Source organism: Ictidomys tridecemlineatus, chromosome 2 (assembly GCF_052094955.1).
Source record: "Ictidomys tridecemlineatus isolate mIctTri1 chromosome 2, mIctTri1.hap1, whole genome shotgun sequence".
Taxonomy (NCBI): Eukaryota; Metazoa; Chordata; class Mammalia; order Rodentia; family Sciuridae; genus Ictidomys; species Ictidomys tridecemlineatus.
Genome location: NC_135478.1, coordinates 67,188,730 through 67,203,602, shown reverse-complemented (window position 1 = coordinate 67,203,602; position 14,873 = coordinate 67,188,730). Strand labels below are relative to the sequence as shown.

The 14,873-nt window shown below is 34.6% G+C and overlaps 1 long non-coding RNA gene across 1 annotated transcript in view; it reads right to left on the bottom strand.

Moving 5' to 3' along the window:
- Window positions 1-3,583: 3,583 nt before the first annotated feature.
- LOC144375119 (uncharacterized) overlaps window positions 3,584-14,873 on the bottom strand; it is an 88,098-nt gene continuing 76,808 nt past the window's right edge. Inside the window, exon 7 of the long non-coding RNA XR_013434559.1 lies at window positions 3,584-3,682. This is a non-coding gene — a long non-coding RNA (uncharacterized LOC144375119). The remainder of the gene's footprint in view (window positions 3,683-14,873) is intronic.

The following is a 14,873-nucleotide window of genomic DNA, read 5'->3' as shown; positions in this document are numbered from 1 at the left end:
GGTTAAGTTGGGGAAAATTGTCTTCTTTATAATGACAGATTTATCATCTATAAATAGGGTGTACATTGAGTCTTTTGTGTGCTTTTTGTATTTTGATTTTCTCAAACTCTGCACATTTCCTTTTATAATATGCTTACATATAAAATGCAACATTCATGTGACATCTACAAAAAATGTACCTGGTGTTTCATATTTTTTGTTAAACTAGATGAAATACAATAAAAGTATCTGTCTTCTATAGCCATTATTTTCCCCAATATATTATTTATTTCTTCCTAAATGTACATTCACATTAAACATGCCCTGGGTTTTAAATCTGAAGGAATATAACTGTATCCTCATATGTGCAAGTTTTATAAATTTAGTTTCTGTATGTGGTAGGAGTGTATCATGTATGTTTAATAACAAAAATTTTCTAAAAGTTGATACTAAGAGTTTAAACTCTATATTCTTTTTTGAGAATGCATTTATTTCATATGTTAATCAATAATATTTGTGTAAATGATGTGATTTTATTTTTTATTTATTTTTTGTGATATTGGGGATTAAATCCAGGGTGTCCTATTAATGAGCTATATACTGAGCTATTTTTAAAATTTTGTTATGAGATGGGGTTTTGCTCAGTTGTGTGGTTTTACTTTAGAATTGTGATGCTCTTGCTATTGCTTTTAGAGTACAGAATATTTCAGTTGTGCACAAAATATAAATTGTATGTCCCTCTTATTTATGTTAACTTATGAATTCTTTGTGTTTTATTTTCTATTAAAGAATATTTATTATTAATTCTTATATTCAATATTTAGTATGTGAAAATAAGCTGTTATGTGGTATTAGTGAAGGGCACAATAGCATTATATTATCACACAGATGTCTCAATACCCTAACATCTTTTTTTGGAATGAATGCCACTTTTCTTCTTCCATACACTATAACATCTATGAGGTACCACTGCCTAAATAGCAAGAAAGGGTTTTGTCGGGAGTTCTCCACTTATTTATTTTATTATGAAGTCTACACTTAAAAAATGAGTCACATCCCCAGCACTTTATTGAATTTTATTTAGAGAAGAGATCTTGCTGAATTTCTAAGTGCCTCACTGAGTTTCTGAGACAGGCGTTGAAATCATGATCCTTCTGCCTCAGATATCTGAGTCATTGAAATTAAAAGATATCACCACTGCTGTGGCTTATATGCTTTTAAATTTTTTTAGCTGTTGACACAGCTTTATTATATTTATTTTTATGTGGTGCTGTGAATTGAACCCATTACCTCACACATGCCTGGCAAGTGTGCTTCTACTGAGCCCCAGGCTTATTTTAAAATGCTTATTTGCATTTTAAAACCACCAAAATTGACATTCTTCTCTGGTATGTTAATTTTCAATAGCTTCTAATTTTGCTCTATTGTTTAGATTTTCTTTCCCCTTAGTTTTTTAAAATGTACTTTTCCAAATATTTAGATAAATAATTTACTAACAAATTCCTAGTCATTTTATGGCTTACTAATTTATGTTTTTTTTAAACTTGACTTTAGAGGCATGCCACTTTTGACAGCCTTATGGAGGTTTAATTGGCACATATTTGTCTGTATATATCTTATGTGTATATTTTTATCTTATTGTATATGTACAAACCCATGAAACCAGCATCAAAATCAACAAAATTATCATGTCCATTACTATGTCTCCTAGAGTTACTTTAAATCCCACATTTTAATCTCCTTTACAATATTTTACCTAATAAATCTGATATTTTTGAACACAGTAAGAATAGGCAAACATAAAACTGATAGAGATCCTGGAATTATCACAAATTAAACAAACCATGTATTATTCTCTACATCAAGAAATTGAACATTAATGATGTTCTGAAAATCACTTCATTCTTTCTTCTTCTTAAAACCCCTCCATAATCCCCAATGTTGATTACTCTTTTTGTTTTCTATATAGGGCTATTCATTTCTTTCAAAAAAGCAAATAATAAAAAAAGAAGGGTTACTCCTTTTTTACTCAATATAAAAAGAAGTAATCTGTTTGGTTCTTTTAAACCCTGACCTCACATCAGCCCACTGTTCTCTGATAGAAGAGGATTGAGGTAAATCCTGATATGTAGAAGGAGGAGGCTAAGGTAGGACATAATGCTGGGGCCTGCTATGAGAGGATCCAAGAGAATAAGTGGTAGGATGCAGAAAAAGAGAAAAGAAGAGGAGAAAGGAAATTGGAAACCAGGGTAAAGCTCAAATGGAACAGGTCAGCTGGTGTGACAATGGTAGAGCAAGCAGGTCAGCATTTAGATAGGTGAAAATAAAAAGCCTGAATTTTAGAAAGTGTCATCTCTGGAGCAGTTATCCAAGCTACAAGCAGGTAAAATGTTCACACTTTTTTTTCACTCTCATTACCCAAGAGGAACCCATTCCCAAACCCACTGGAAGGGTTCTACTACTGTCACCACAGTTTCTAATTTATGCCAACTGGGCTTCAATTTATCTTCTTCCTTACCTTCTGTATCCTATTTATTCCCTTCTACATCCTCATCAGACAATTTTTTTCTCCTCATTCTCCTTCTCATTCTTTATTTTGGTCTTTCCTGCTTGCATTATTCTTCATTTTCTTATTCTTCTGGTCCCTGGCATTAAAAGAGCACTACCTGTTGACCTTCTCTGACATTGTGCTAAAGTGGTGTTTAGATTTGTTTGAAAACTAGGTCTCAGTGTCCAGGTTGGAGAATCCTAGACAGAAGAGTGTGGTGGAAGCTGGCAGATTAGTTCCCAGTGGTAAAGGCAACAGTGATGGGGGTCAGTTAGAGCATTTCTATAGAATGCTTGTTCCACTTCAGTTCTGTGTGGGATTAGAATTAATGGTCCATAGTATATGCCTTAGTAGATAGTTTACCACCCCATTTTCAAAGTGTCATTAACTTTTACCTTGCCAGAGCAGGCTAGACAATTCCAATCACTTAACATGTCTGTTACAATTAGTCTCTTCTGTGTGTTTTCTTCTTTTTTTTTCTTTCTGGTAAGTGTACAATAGTCTCTCTGTTGGATTAAATTTTCGCTCCTCAAATAGTGTTTCTTTGTACTCATGTTCATATATTTATGTATCAATTGAATATTTCCTCCTATGTGATTTTTAAAAAATTATCATTTCTGCAGTACTCTGTTGATATGTATTTTACCCCAAAGAAGTAATTGAGAGTGGGTTTCTCAATATTTTGTGCTATTGAAAATGTGACAACTATACCCCAAATTAAGGAAAACCCTTTTTAACTGTATGGTCAAGGTCTTCTGACACATAGGTTACTGATCACAGTATGTCTTTAATGTTTGTATGAGATCTTCAAGGAGTATACATTGTTTCTCATATGTATATAGCCTTACCATTTTATATGTGCCAGACTAGCCTATGGCAGGTCCTGTCATGATGCTATTTTAACTTTTCAAAGGAATCTTGAAATTCTGATGCAGAGTCAACACTTTATCTGAACTTTGTAAGGCCTTGCATAGATTGCCTATTAGTCTAAAATTAGGTACCCAAATATGGAAGCATCTTACTGTTTTATTTAGCTTTTATATGGCTGTGACTAAAATTAAGTTCAAGAAAAATTTTAGAGGAGGAAAAGTTTATTTTGGGGCTCAAAGTTTCAGAGGTCTCAGTGCAGACATGGCTAACTTCATTCCTCAGGGTCTGGAATGAGAAAAAATACAATGGCAGTAGAGTGTGGTGGAAAAAAGAAGCTGAAAAGATGTTGCCAAGAAACAGACAGTACTTGGCTCATTCGAGAGAAAATATAAACCTCAAAGACCTGACACCATGGACAATTCTCCTTTTGCTATTCCGTTCTTGCCTCTAGCTACCACTCAATCCTTATCAGAAGATTAATTTACTGAATAGGTAAAACTCTCATGAACTTATCATTTCACATCTAAACCTTCTTGCATTGTCTCTTACATAAGCTTCTGGGGGAAAATTAATATCTAAATCATAACACTTATATTTCCAAGAAGCCACGTACCTATCTCTGTTTCCTGAATTTTATGAGGCTTGAGATAGCCTGCTTAAAATATGACATTATAATTGAGATTCATTGGCCAATTTGAAATGCCAGATAGGTGACTTGGTTAGAAAACTAAGTCATTTTATGGACATCGCATGCCTGCATGACATGAGGTGGTTTAATGCAGCAATACATAATTTGAATATCTTTATTCCTAGTTGGGGTTGGGTATAAACAGATCATTTGAATATTGTGAAAAAATTTCTTTACAGCTAACAATTTAGATATACTTGTATTAAAATAATTATATTTTTTTTTCAAATCCCTGATGTAATACAACTCAGGAAAAAATATATGGCTACTTTTGTATTAAAGTCCTCCCAGTCAAAAGCAGTAATTGTGAATTCTTTATCATAGGAATACTAAGGAACACATCTCTTGAATTTTGTACTTTCAAATAGCCATCATTACATGGCATTGCCATTAACAAGTTTTATGGATTAAGTACCATGAAATAAATATCTAAAACAATGTTATATTTAGATCTCAGATCCTGCCAAAATTAGTATCCATCATTTTTTTATTATTAATATCATTTATTTTTTAAAAAGAAAAAATTTTGATATTGTTTTCTGTTATAAATTGTAAACATTACATAATAGCATAAATGACATTTGAATGCTTGCTTGAGACAATATTCTAAAAAATGGATGCATATGTTTTCTAAAACTTTCAGCAAAAATATTTGTAGCTCAACTCAAATACAAAACATTTATTTCCACAGAGATGATCAAATTAACTACATCTACAGAGAAAATATTTTTTGTTTGCAGCTAAAATACATGTTCTGGTTGTCAAATCATTTCTAAATAAAGGTACTTAATTTGGTGAATTTATGCCCACATAGACATAGACTCAAAGAAATTTAAAATAATGTATAGACTTATTAGGAAATAAAAATAATAACTTCCAATTACTTGCTTACTTCACAAAAAATAACTGAGACAAAGCTTTGTATTGATAACCTATCATCATAATTATTATTAAAATGAGAAGCAGATAGAAAATCTGAAGGTTAGAGAAGTCAAACAATTTTTTCACAATTTTACTAATAAGACTATATATTATGTCTGTTTCATCTAGTCACAGGCAACAACAACCAATGGTTTTAAAAGTGTTACAAAAATATTATATATATATATACATATATATATATATATATATATATATATATATATATATGTATATATATATAAAACACTTAATATAGGTAGCCTAGGAGCAAGAAAGCAGCTGTGGCATGGCTGTGGAGAATTCTTCCTTGCCCTCCTTCTGCTCCACTTCACCTAGCCTGTCCACATGCTCACTGCTATATCATTATGGAGGGTTATCACACCAAAAACATCTCACCTTAAAACAATTTAATACAACTCGACCAGAAAATGGAGGAGGAAAACACATGCCACAAATCCTCAGGTGGAATGCAAACCAAGAAACTGAAGGATGTGTCTGTCATAACTTTCTTAGATGAGGGTCAGCAAATATGTTTCACAAAGAACCAAAGAGCAAACAGCTAGAATTTTCAGACTCTATGGTTTCTTCCACTTACCCAATTCTAACCATAGGGCTGAAAAAGAAGGAAAGCCAAGGTGTAAAGAATCAGTAAATGCAGTCCAAAATAATGCAGAAGGTGGTGGCAATGGTAAATTTGCCTATTGGGTAATAGTTTGAGTAGAGAATGAGTAGTGATATTAGAGGTATTAGAACTGTAGGAGTAATTGTGATTTTCACCTGGGGTGGGTTGATTACAGTTCTGTTCTGGAAAAGAAAATTGCAGTCTTATAGAAAAGCAGAGGGAAAAGATATGGATAAGCAGTGAGATATATGTGCCTTGAAACTGAGGCAGAGGCAAGTTACAAATTGAAGCCTGTGAGACTCTAGCCTATGCTTTCAGTCATGGCTTTATTGCCTCTAGAAAGTTCACCTCATAATCCAAGCATTTGGAACCAAGAAACCTGTTGACCTTTCATGTACTAAGACATTATGAGATTCCACAGAAGAAAACAAAGTTATGGAAGGCTAAGAGACTTTCTACAAATCACAGTTATTGAAATGAAAGAAGAACTATATTTCTTGGTTTTCCTGCACCACTACTATAACTGCTTCAAATAATAACTGAATAAAAGTTGGCATCTACAAAGCACTCATAGAATGCATTTATTGTCTCAATTATTCTTCACATTACCCTGTAGAGACACAACTCACTTTTCTGATCTCATGCTACATTTAAGAATCGATGCCAAAAACAATAACTGATTTGCCAAAGATTATACTACCCAGAGGAAATATAGCTAAGGCATGAACCCTGGTGTGGTGTCTGAGCCCAGGCTCTGCACCACCAGACTGTACTGACCACAGCTTCCTTTTCACTTCACTGCTCTTTGGGGCAATGAGACAGCATATCACATTTCTAAGAAATACTCAGAAGCCTCTACATTTTGAAAGAGTACTAATATGCTAAACATGGTATGTACAGCATCAAACAAAAAATTAAGCAGTAGCTGTGCTATCACCACAATGAGTATCCATGGTCTCAAAGCTCTTAATACACTGCCTGTCCAGGAACAGCTATAAAGAATTTCTAAAGGAGTTTCCTTATGGAAACCATCCAGACTTTGGTAATGAAACATTTTTCCTTATTTTTTGTAGTTGTAGATGGACAGAATGCCTTTATTTTATTGCTTATTCATGTATTTGGTGCTAAGGATCAAACCCAGTGCCCCACACATATTAGGCAAGCTATTTTGCCACTAAGCCACTGAACAAACCTGGAAATAAAACCTTGCATAATACTGATAGCAGGTTTAATATTTCTCTTCCCATTCCCTGTGTCTAAGCTCTTGACATAATGACAGATTCACAGGTTTTTTAAGAAATAATAATTCACAGATGATGCATCCCCTTTACCAAATTTCCTGAAATACGAACATCCTGAAAAATAATAACCAGACACCTGACCAGAATGCTGCTGTGAAACAGTCAAGGCAGAGTATTTCCATGGCCATAAGGCTCCATTGGGCTCTTCTTCTCTAGTCCACTCACCTTTGGCTCTCCCCTACCTCACTAACCCCCAACAGCCTGTCATCTTCTAATTTTAATAATGTTATATAAGTGGAATTTATAGTAAGTTCTACTGTAGGGATAATGGTACATTACTGAGAATAATACTTTGGAAATAAATTCAGTTTTATTCACAAAATATTTCAGCCTTGCTTAGCATTGAACTTTCTATAGTTCCTTGGAAATATAGAAACTTTGACAGTAGTAAATAAAAGACAAATACAATAGGGCAAGTTATATAACCCCAGAAGCAGTGAACAAGAAGTGTGGCCAACCACCTTGACATTCCCAGGGACTAAAAAAATATTAACCACTGAAACAGGGACAATGTAGGGCAAAATAAATTGATCTGGTTACCCTACACTCACATGTGCAACTTTGAGACATATGGTCTAAATGGTCTCTCTCTCTTCAACATATCCTTTGTGGTAATATAAGAATGCTCAATATCAGCAGAAACTTCTAAGAGAACAGCTTCAAAGAAAGTAGAGCAACAAACCGTGAGACCAAAGAAATATATTTTGAACCTAAATCCTACTTCCATGAACGTTTTTAGTTAAAAATGTTAATAGGATGATCGGTATGTATGAAACAAGATTCTGCTTTTATTCTCCAACTGAAACTACCACACTTGGAAAAAAACATGTATGTTCACTTTTCTGATGTGAGATATTTTATTTAAATTACAAATCTTCCTTTAGCTGGGGATATAGCTCAGTTGGTAGAGTGTTTGCCTTGCATGCAAAAGGCCTTGTGTTCAATCCCCAGCACCAAAAAAAAAAAAAATAATAATAATAAAAAATCTTAGTCTAAAAATTAATATCTTGATTTTACTTGAAACATGGACAAGAATCAAAGCTTTTTACCCTGTAATAAGTTAAATATATGGAAATGAAATAATCTGATTATTTAATCATCAAATTGAAATTATCAAGTCTAATTATCAAAGTTCAGAATGAAATAAAATGGTTATACTGGCTCTCTGATACACATATGCACATCTGTGCAAACACACACACACTTGAAGATACATTACATAGTTTTATAATGTAAAATGAGATGCATTTGGAGGATGCAGAGGGCAAAATATCTGTCATTGTTACTGTGCACCTCCTTCTCTGACCTAGACTGTGAGGGCGGGACTCTCCCTTCAGCAGGCATTTTCAGCAACATTTTTTTTTCCTCAGAATAACAAGAAATAAGGTCTGGATCACCAGCACCTTCTCTGTCTGCTAAAACAGGGTCTTGAATGATGGACAGCACCTTTGAAGGGTTGTCCACAGAATGGGTTTTACTTTCAGGGTTAATGTGTAAGGTGAGAAAATGAAGCAAAGAGAAGATGTGCTTTTCACTTCCAGTTTCATACGAAGAATCAAGCCAAGAATTTTCTGTAACCAAGAACAATGTCATTTGAAAAGCACTGTGAGAAATTTGGATAGTAACTTTAAAACCTGCATAACTAGTGAGAAGGGAGGTATGCACCGCCTGGTAGAATCCCAGCTGCAGCCACACGTCCCTCTACAGCCCGAGTAGCTTAGTGTCCATGCCAGGGTACCCAGTCGCTCACTGCCAGCTCCTCTCTCTGCCGCTCCTCTGGGCCCAGACCATGCGCTCCTTTGGGCGTCTCTGGAACAGCTCGCTCCCTGCTTCCCAGGGGCACGGACTGTTTGACAGACACAAAGGCCCTTGGGCCGGGATGGCGGGCCGGGAAGGCCAGGAAGGCTCTGCTCCTGGCACTCCTGCTGACCCTGATGGCGCCCCAGGCAGGCCGAGGGGGCGCTGCAGGAACCACCTCACTGCAGCACGCTGGAGGCGGAGCTGGAGCACCGCTGGGAGAGCCTGCTGGCACGCTTGTTAGTTGCCTCACAGCACATAGAGGCTGCCATCCAGAGTGGCACTGGCAATTACCTGCTAGGCATCAAGCGGCTACATCGGCTATACTACAACGTGGGAATTGGCTTCCACATACAGGTGCTCCCAGACGGTCCCATAGGTGGCTTGCATGCGAACACCAGCGACAATCTGCTGGAGCTCTCCCCCAGTGAAGCAGGGCATTATGAGCATCTTCAGAGTGGCCAGCAGATTATTCCTCAATGGGAAGGATCAATATTTCATCACTATACTCAGAATAGCACATATTTAAAACTCATGAATTCTTTATTTCTGGAATTTTCCATACAACAACTTAGACCTGCAGCTGACCTAGTAACTAAAATTATGGAAAGAAAACTCAATAAGAGGGACCTCCTGTGATAAGAAAAAAAAGAAAAAGAAAGAAAGAAAGAAAAGTTATGATGGCCTTTTCTATGACCTACTTAAGGCCCAAAGATTTACATATTTCTACACATTTTTCAACAGGTATCCATCCTACAGCAATCCTGACACAGGCATTATTATTATGCCATCTTTACAGAAAAGGAAAGAAAAATCCTGAGATGTTGAGTAGTGTGCCCAGGTTACGTGGCTGCGCCATGGCAGAGGCAGAATTTGAGCCCAGGCAGTCAGTTAGATTTCTAAGTTCACATTCTTACCTAACATTTTGCATTACCTCTTTTCAATTTGTAACTATTATATATTCCTAAAGACGTTAATAGTAACAACACAAAATTGTATTAAATAAAGGATGTTTTCAATGAAGAATTCAGAATTCTTTTATATTTTAATTACTAAATGCTTTTCAAAATTACCTGACAGCGAATATTCTTTATTTCATCACAAAATCAAATAAATTATTAATTTGTACCCATGGCATTTACAATTTTTCAAATTCATAAACAGTCTGGTAGCTGAAGGCCAAGCTCTAAATAACTAGATAGTCCACTCACAAACAAGGATCAGAGATCAGCCAAAGGCAGGTTGCCAATATCTTTTTTCACTTCAAATTGAATTGACACAAGTACATTTCAAATTCATTTCTACAGACAAAATTCTTAAATTTAGCTATAATTTCACTAAGTAACTTTAGTCCAAATATGGCAGCTTCTATCCAGACTGAAATTAAGAAAAAAAATGTTAATAAATGTATCAGGAGTGAATTACTTTTCCAAAGTTCTTGGAATGATGTAGATTTCAAAATTTGCAAAATTCTAAAAAGCACTGGTAAATGATAATTTAGAATACTAAATTAGGCAATAATGGTATGTCAATGATTTTTATAGAATCAAAAAACCAAAACCAACACTGTGACTCCAAGATAAGAGCTTGCCTAATGCAATTGGAGTCTCTGAGCTGGACCTATTGCCTCACATGTTTTAAAAGTTTGTAAAAAAACTTTAAATTTTATTAACATGCCAAAATTAACCTAGATACCTTTGCTTACTTTGGATTCAATACATACAACTCTCTAAACATTCACTAAGAAATATATATTTCAAATTTCAAATGTCCAAAATAAACTGCATACACAACCATCAATACACACACACACACACACACACACACACACAAACTTGCATCTCAAAATAATTAAACAAACAAACAAACAAACAAATAAATAAATAAATAAATATAAAAAGGGTCTCATCATTTCAGAAAAAGATCTATCCTCTCAGTTGATCAGGCCAGAAATCCTAAGTGTTATCCATGGCTGCTTGCCAATACCATATCAAAAAATATTATTGATTATAGTTTTGAATTACAGAAATAACTGACACTGCTAAACAAACTGAGGTTAGTCTAAATAAAACCTACATAACAAGCATAAAATTGTTTTATTTTGCACAATGAACTTTTGGTCAAATGTTTCAGAGTTTTTAAAAAAATATCTGGTGGTGCAGAACACAGCTGAAGCCATCTGATTTTTGCCTGCAAACCATTTGGGCAACAGTAAAAGTAAAATGCCTTTCCATCTTTAGCCAAAAGTGGATTTTTTTTTCAAATTGAAAGCGAATCTTCTACACAAAAGAAGAAAAAGAAAAACAATATGAGAAAAAATTATCAAGAGCATGAAAAAAGTTCAGCGAGAAAATTGTAAAGAAGAATTAGGCTGATGCAGAAGAGAGCATGGTGTGTAGACCTGGGTTGGAATCCTAGCTCATCCTTTGTGCCCTTGGGTAAGTTATCAGCTCTAATCTGCAGTTGTGAGGATTCTAAGTGAAACTAATTATACTTGCCTCAGAATCCAATTGGAGGAATTAAAAAAGATGTTTCAAGAGGTCCTCAATATATAATAGCCACTAAAACTATTAGTAGGCTATATAAGTAATTTTTCAAGTTGGAAAATAAGACTTATGGTTTCTCTTTAAACTGAAAAAAAATACATGTAAGCATAAAAGCTCAACATAAGATAACATTAACAAGTAGTAGGAGTGGAGAAGAGGTTCCTCTTTCTCGATAAAAATCTCTCACTCCTGTTGTGTCTGCGAACTGAGGAAATTTAAAGCTGATGCAATCTTCTAATGTGTAGGATGCTTCCAGACAAATATTCCTATTGCCATCCAATGGAGCTGGTGACGTATGCTGTGTTCACAACTCTATTTCAAAAAGTAAGAAAATGGTAAAAGAAGCACATAAGACAAAAAAAGGTACCATTATACACTTTGGGATGGCTCTCCAACCTTTAGTTTCCATGGAAAGAGAAAGAGCCACTTGAAATTTTTATTCTTTTATAGGGGACACACAAGGGGAAGTTCCATGGAGCATTTTATCCCAAAAAGTGCAAAGGGATAGGATTCCTAAGGAACAGGAGTGTGTAACTCAACCTCACTGAGTGATTTCCAAAATTGGAACCACACCTCATTATTGGAGTGAGGGTAAAAATAAAATATATTGTGGGGTGCAATAACCATTCAGTACCCCTTACTCAGAACTTAAATGTGTGTACTGTCCAGAGAGGTTCCCAACATCTTTCAGGCTAAAAAGCACCTCTGCTGGTACAGAACACATCTGATGACATATGATTTTTCCTGTCAACAATATGGGCAGGAGCAATGCAGGACTGTCTTTCCATCTTCAACTAAAAGTAGAATTTCATTAGAAACAAAAAACTATACATCTTTGAGTAACACATAAACTTGTAAAAAATGTCTTGCATATACTGATTTATAATATCTTACACAGCTAGCCATGTGGAGCATGCCTTTAATTCCAGTGGCTCAGGAGGCTTAGATAGGAGGATCACAATTTCAATGTCACCCTCAGGAATTACAAGGCACTGAGCTACTCAGTGAGACCCTATTTCTATATAAAATATAAAAATGGGGTTGGTTGTAACTCAGTGATTAAGTGCCCCTGAGTTCAATCTTCAGTAACTCTGAGTGATATTTGCCAGAATATTTCTATAAAACTCTGCACTGCCATTTGCTCAGCCTAACAATTTTCTAAGGCAATGAGATATTGAGTCTGTCTTCCTTCCTTCCTTCCTTCCTTCCTTCCTTCCTTCCTTCCTTCCTTCCTTTCTTTCTTTCTTTCTTTCTTTCTTTCTTTTTTCTTTCTTTCTTTCTTTTTTCCTTCCTTCCTTCCTTCCTTCCTTCCTTCCTTCCTTCCTTCCTTCCTTCCTTCCTTCCTTTCTTTCTTTCTTTCTTTCTTTCTTTCTTTCTTTCTTTTTTCTTTCTTTCTTTCTTTTTTCCTTCCTTCCTTCCTTCCTTCCTTCCTTCCTTCCTTCCTTCCTTCCTTCTTTCTTTCTTTCTTTCTTTCTTTCTTTCTTTCTTTCTTTCTTTCTTTTTTCTTTCTTTCTTTCTTTCTTGTTTCACCCAAACAAAAAAGGCATCTCTTATGATTGAATTTGATATAAAGTGTATATCTAAATTACGTTTCATAAAAAATAAAAATGATAGCAGTTACCACATTTTCTAAGGTAATTAATACTTTTAGAATTTTTAAATATGACTTTTACATATATTTCAGGATTGTTTTCCTGTTTCAATAACCAAAATGGAAATATTTGCTAAATAAGCTTAAAAATACTATAGATTCAAACAGTCTTTGGAGGCCAAGGTGGACAAATGACCAAACTGGGCTTAAAGAGAAGATTCCATTGGTGATTCATTATGGGAGAATAAAAGTTTATACCACAGTTACTTTCATAATTTTAATAAAATCTATTCAGAAATTTGTCTTAGGAATATCTGCTTTCAACAACAAAGCACAACAAAATCTTCTTACACTTACATAAAATTTCTTCATTTAAGTGAAGCCACTTGGCTGCATAAATATATTTTAATCCAAGCTTTCATGATTCTTTTGAAAATTATTATTTTTTAAAACCTTTATAGTCAGAATATTGTCTTTAGATTAAAAATACAATCTTTTAAAATGTATACCAAATATTGTTGTTAACAACTTAAATCTCGAAATAAAAAAAAACCTGTCTGGCATTATAAAAATATCTTGAATTAGAGATAGGAAAGAAAACCTTGAAATAATGCTTAACCAATCACAAAGAGACTATTCTGTAATAGATTGCCTTTAATTAGACAAAAGTAAATAAAATTGATAAGATAAAATTGATAAGATTGATAAGATAGAGAAAGTGATATAAAATGCAGCTCAATAAAAAAAAAAAGAGGGAAAGTCCACAGCTGTACAAGTAAACAATAGGCCTGGCCAAATTATACTAGAAGCTGGACACAATTCAGGGGTAAGAGTGACACCTAAACATCTATTGAAGAACAGAACTATGAGCTGCAAAGAATAATGTTACATGGGCACTGGCTGAAAAATAACAAAGCTATTCTCAAAATAGCTGTTCATTAAAGACTGAGTTACGACTCTTAAATTAGGATATTCTTTTCAAATTATTGGTAATTTATTTGGTTCACTTAATATGCAAATGGTGCCAGGAGGTATGATCAATTGTATTTGAAGCTTTAATGTTTAGAGCAACCTACTTTCTAAGGACACAGAGAAGCCCAGAAAAATGTCTTGCAAACATGGAGACAGAAGATGGCAATCTACATCTCAAAAAGTTGGTCTCAAAGGAAATCATTCCAGCAAGTATCTTGATATAAGAATTCAAGAATTAGGACAAATAAATATCTGTGTAACTCAATCTATTCATTGTCTTATGAGATCCCTGTGACACTGATGCAGCCCATTAGGATACACATATACTGTTCCTTCCCCTTGGTTGAATGAATGTACAATTGAATCAAATCACATTCCAACAGCATTGAAAGGCTGACCTGCTGCAAAAATAAATAAATAAATAAATTTCTTACTAGAATATTCTAAAGGCATTCAAGGACATAGCTTCTTACCGGATGGGGCTATAGAGACTTGTTTTCTGGTATGGCACATCCATAAAACAATATAGACTACATTTACCTCCTTTGTTTGTGTAACTCCCACTTCTCTTTGTGTCAAAACTTTCCTAGTAAGGATGTTCATATATAAGTTTCATAAAGGATTAGAAGGTGAGTGGAATTGACTGGTACATGGGCTACCTGGGGCAGGTAGTTAAAACAAAAACAGTAGCAACAGAAAAGAAATATAAGTGCCCAATAAACACCGACAACAAAGTGAAAATGATTTCTCTGTTATTTCTCCACGTATATAATCTGAAGATTTACATGTATTATGTTGTCAGGGAGAATAATACAATCTAGAATTCTTTTGAAATGGGCATGTAGACTATTCAAGTGGAAAAATTCTTAGAGTTTAGGAGATTCCTCATCATGGGTATTTGTTCTGCATATTCTGGCCATCTCCAGCTTTTTTTTTTCTCTTGAAGAGAAAATTCTCCAGAAGGCTTAGCTAACCTTGCAACACAGATATCACTGTGAGTTTTCTGGTGCACTTCCTCTTTCCCCAGGAGACAGAATT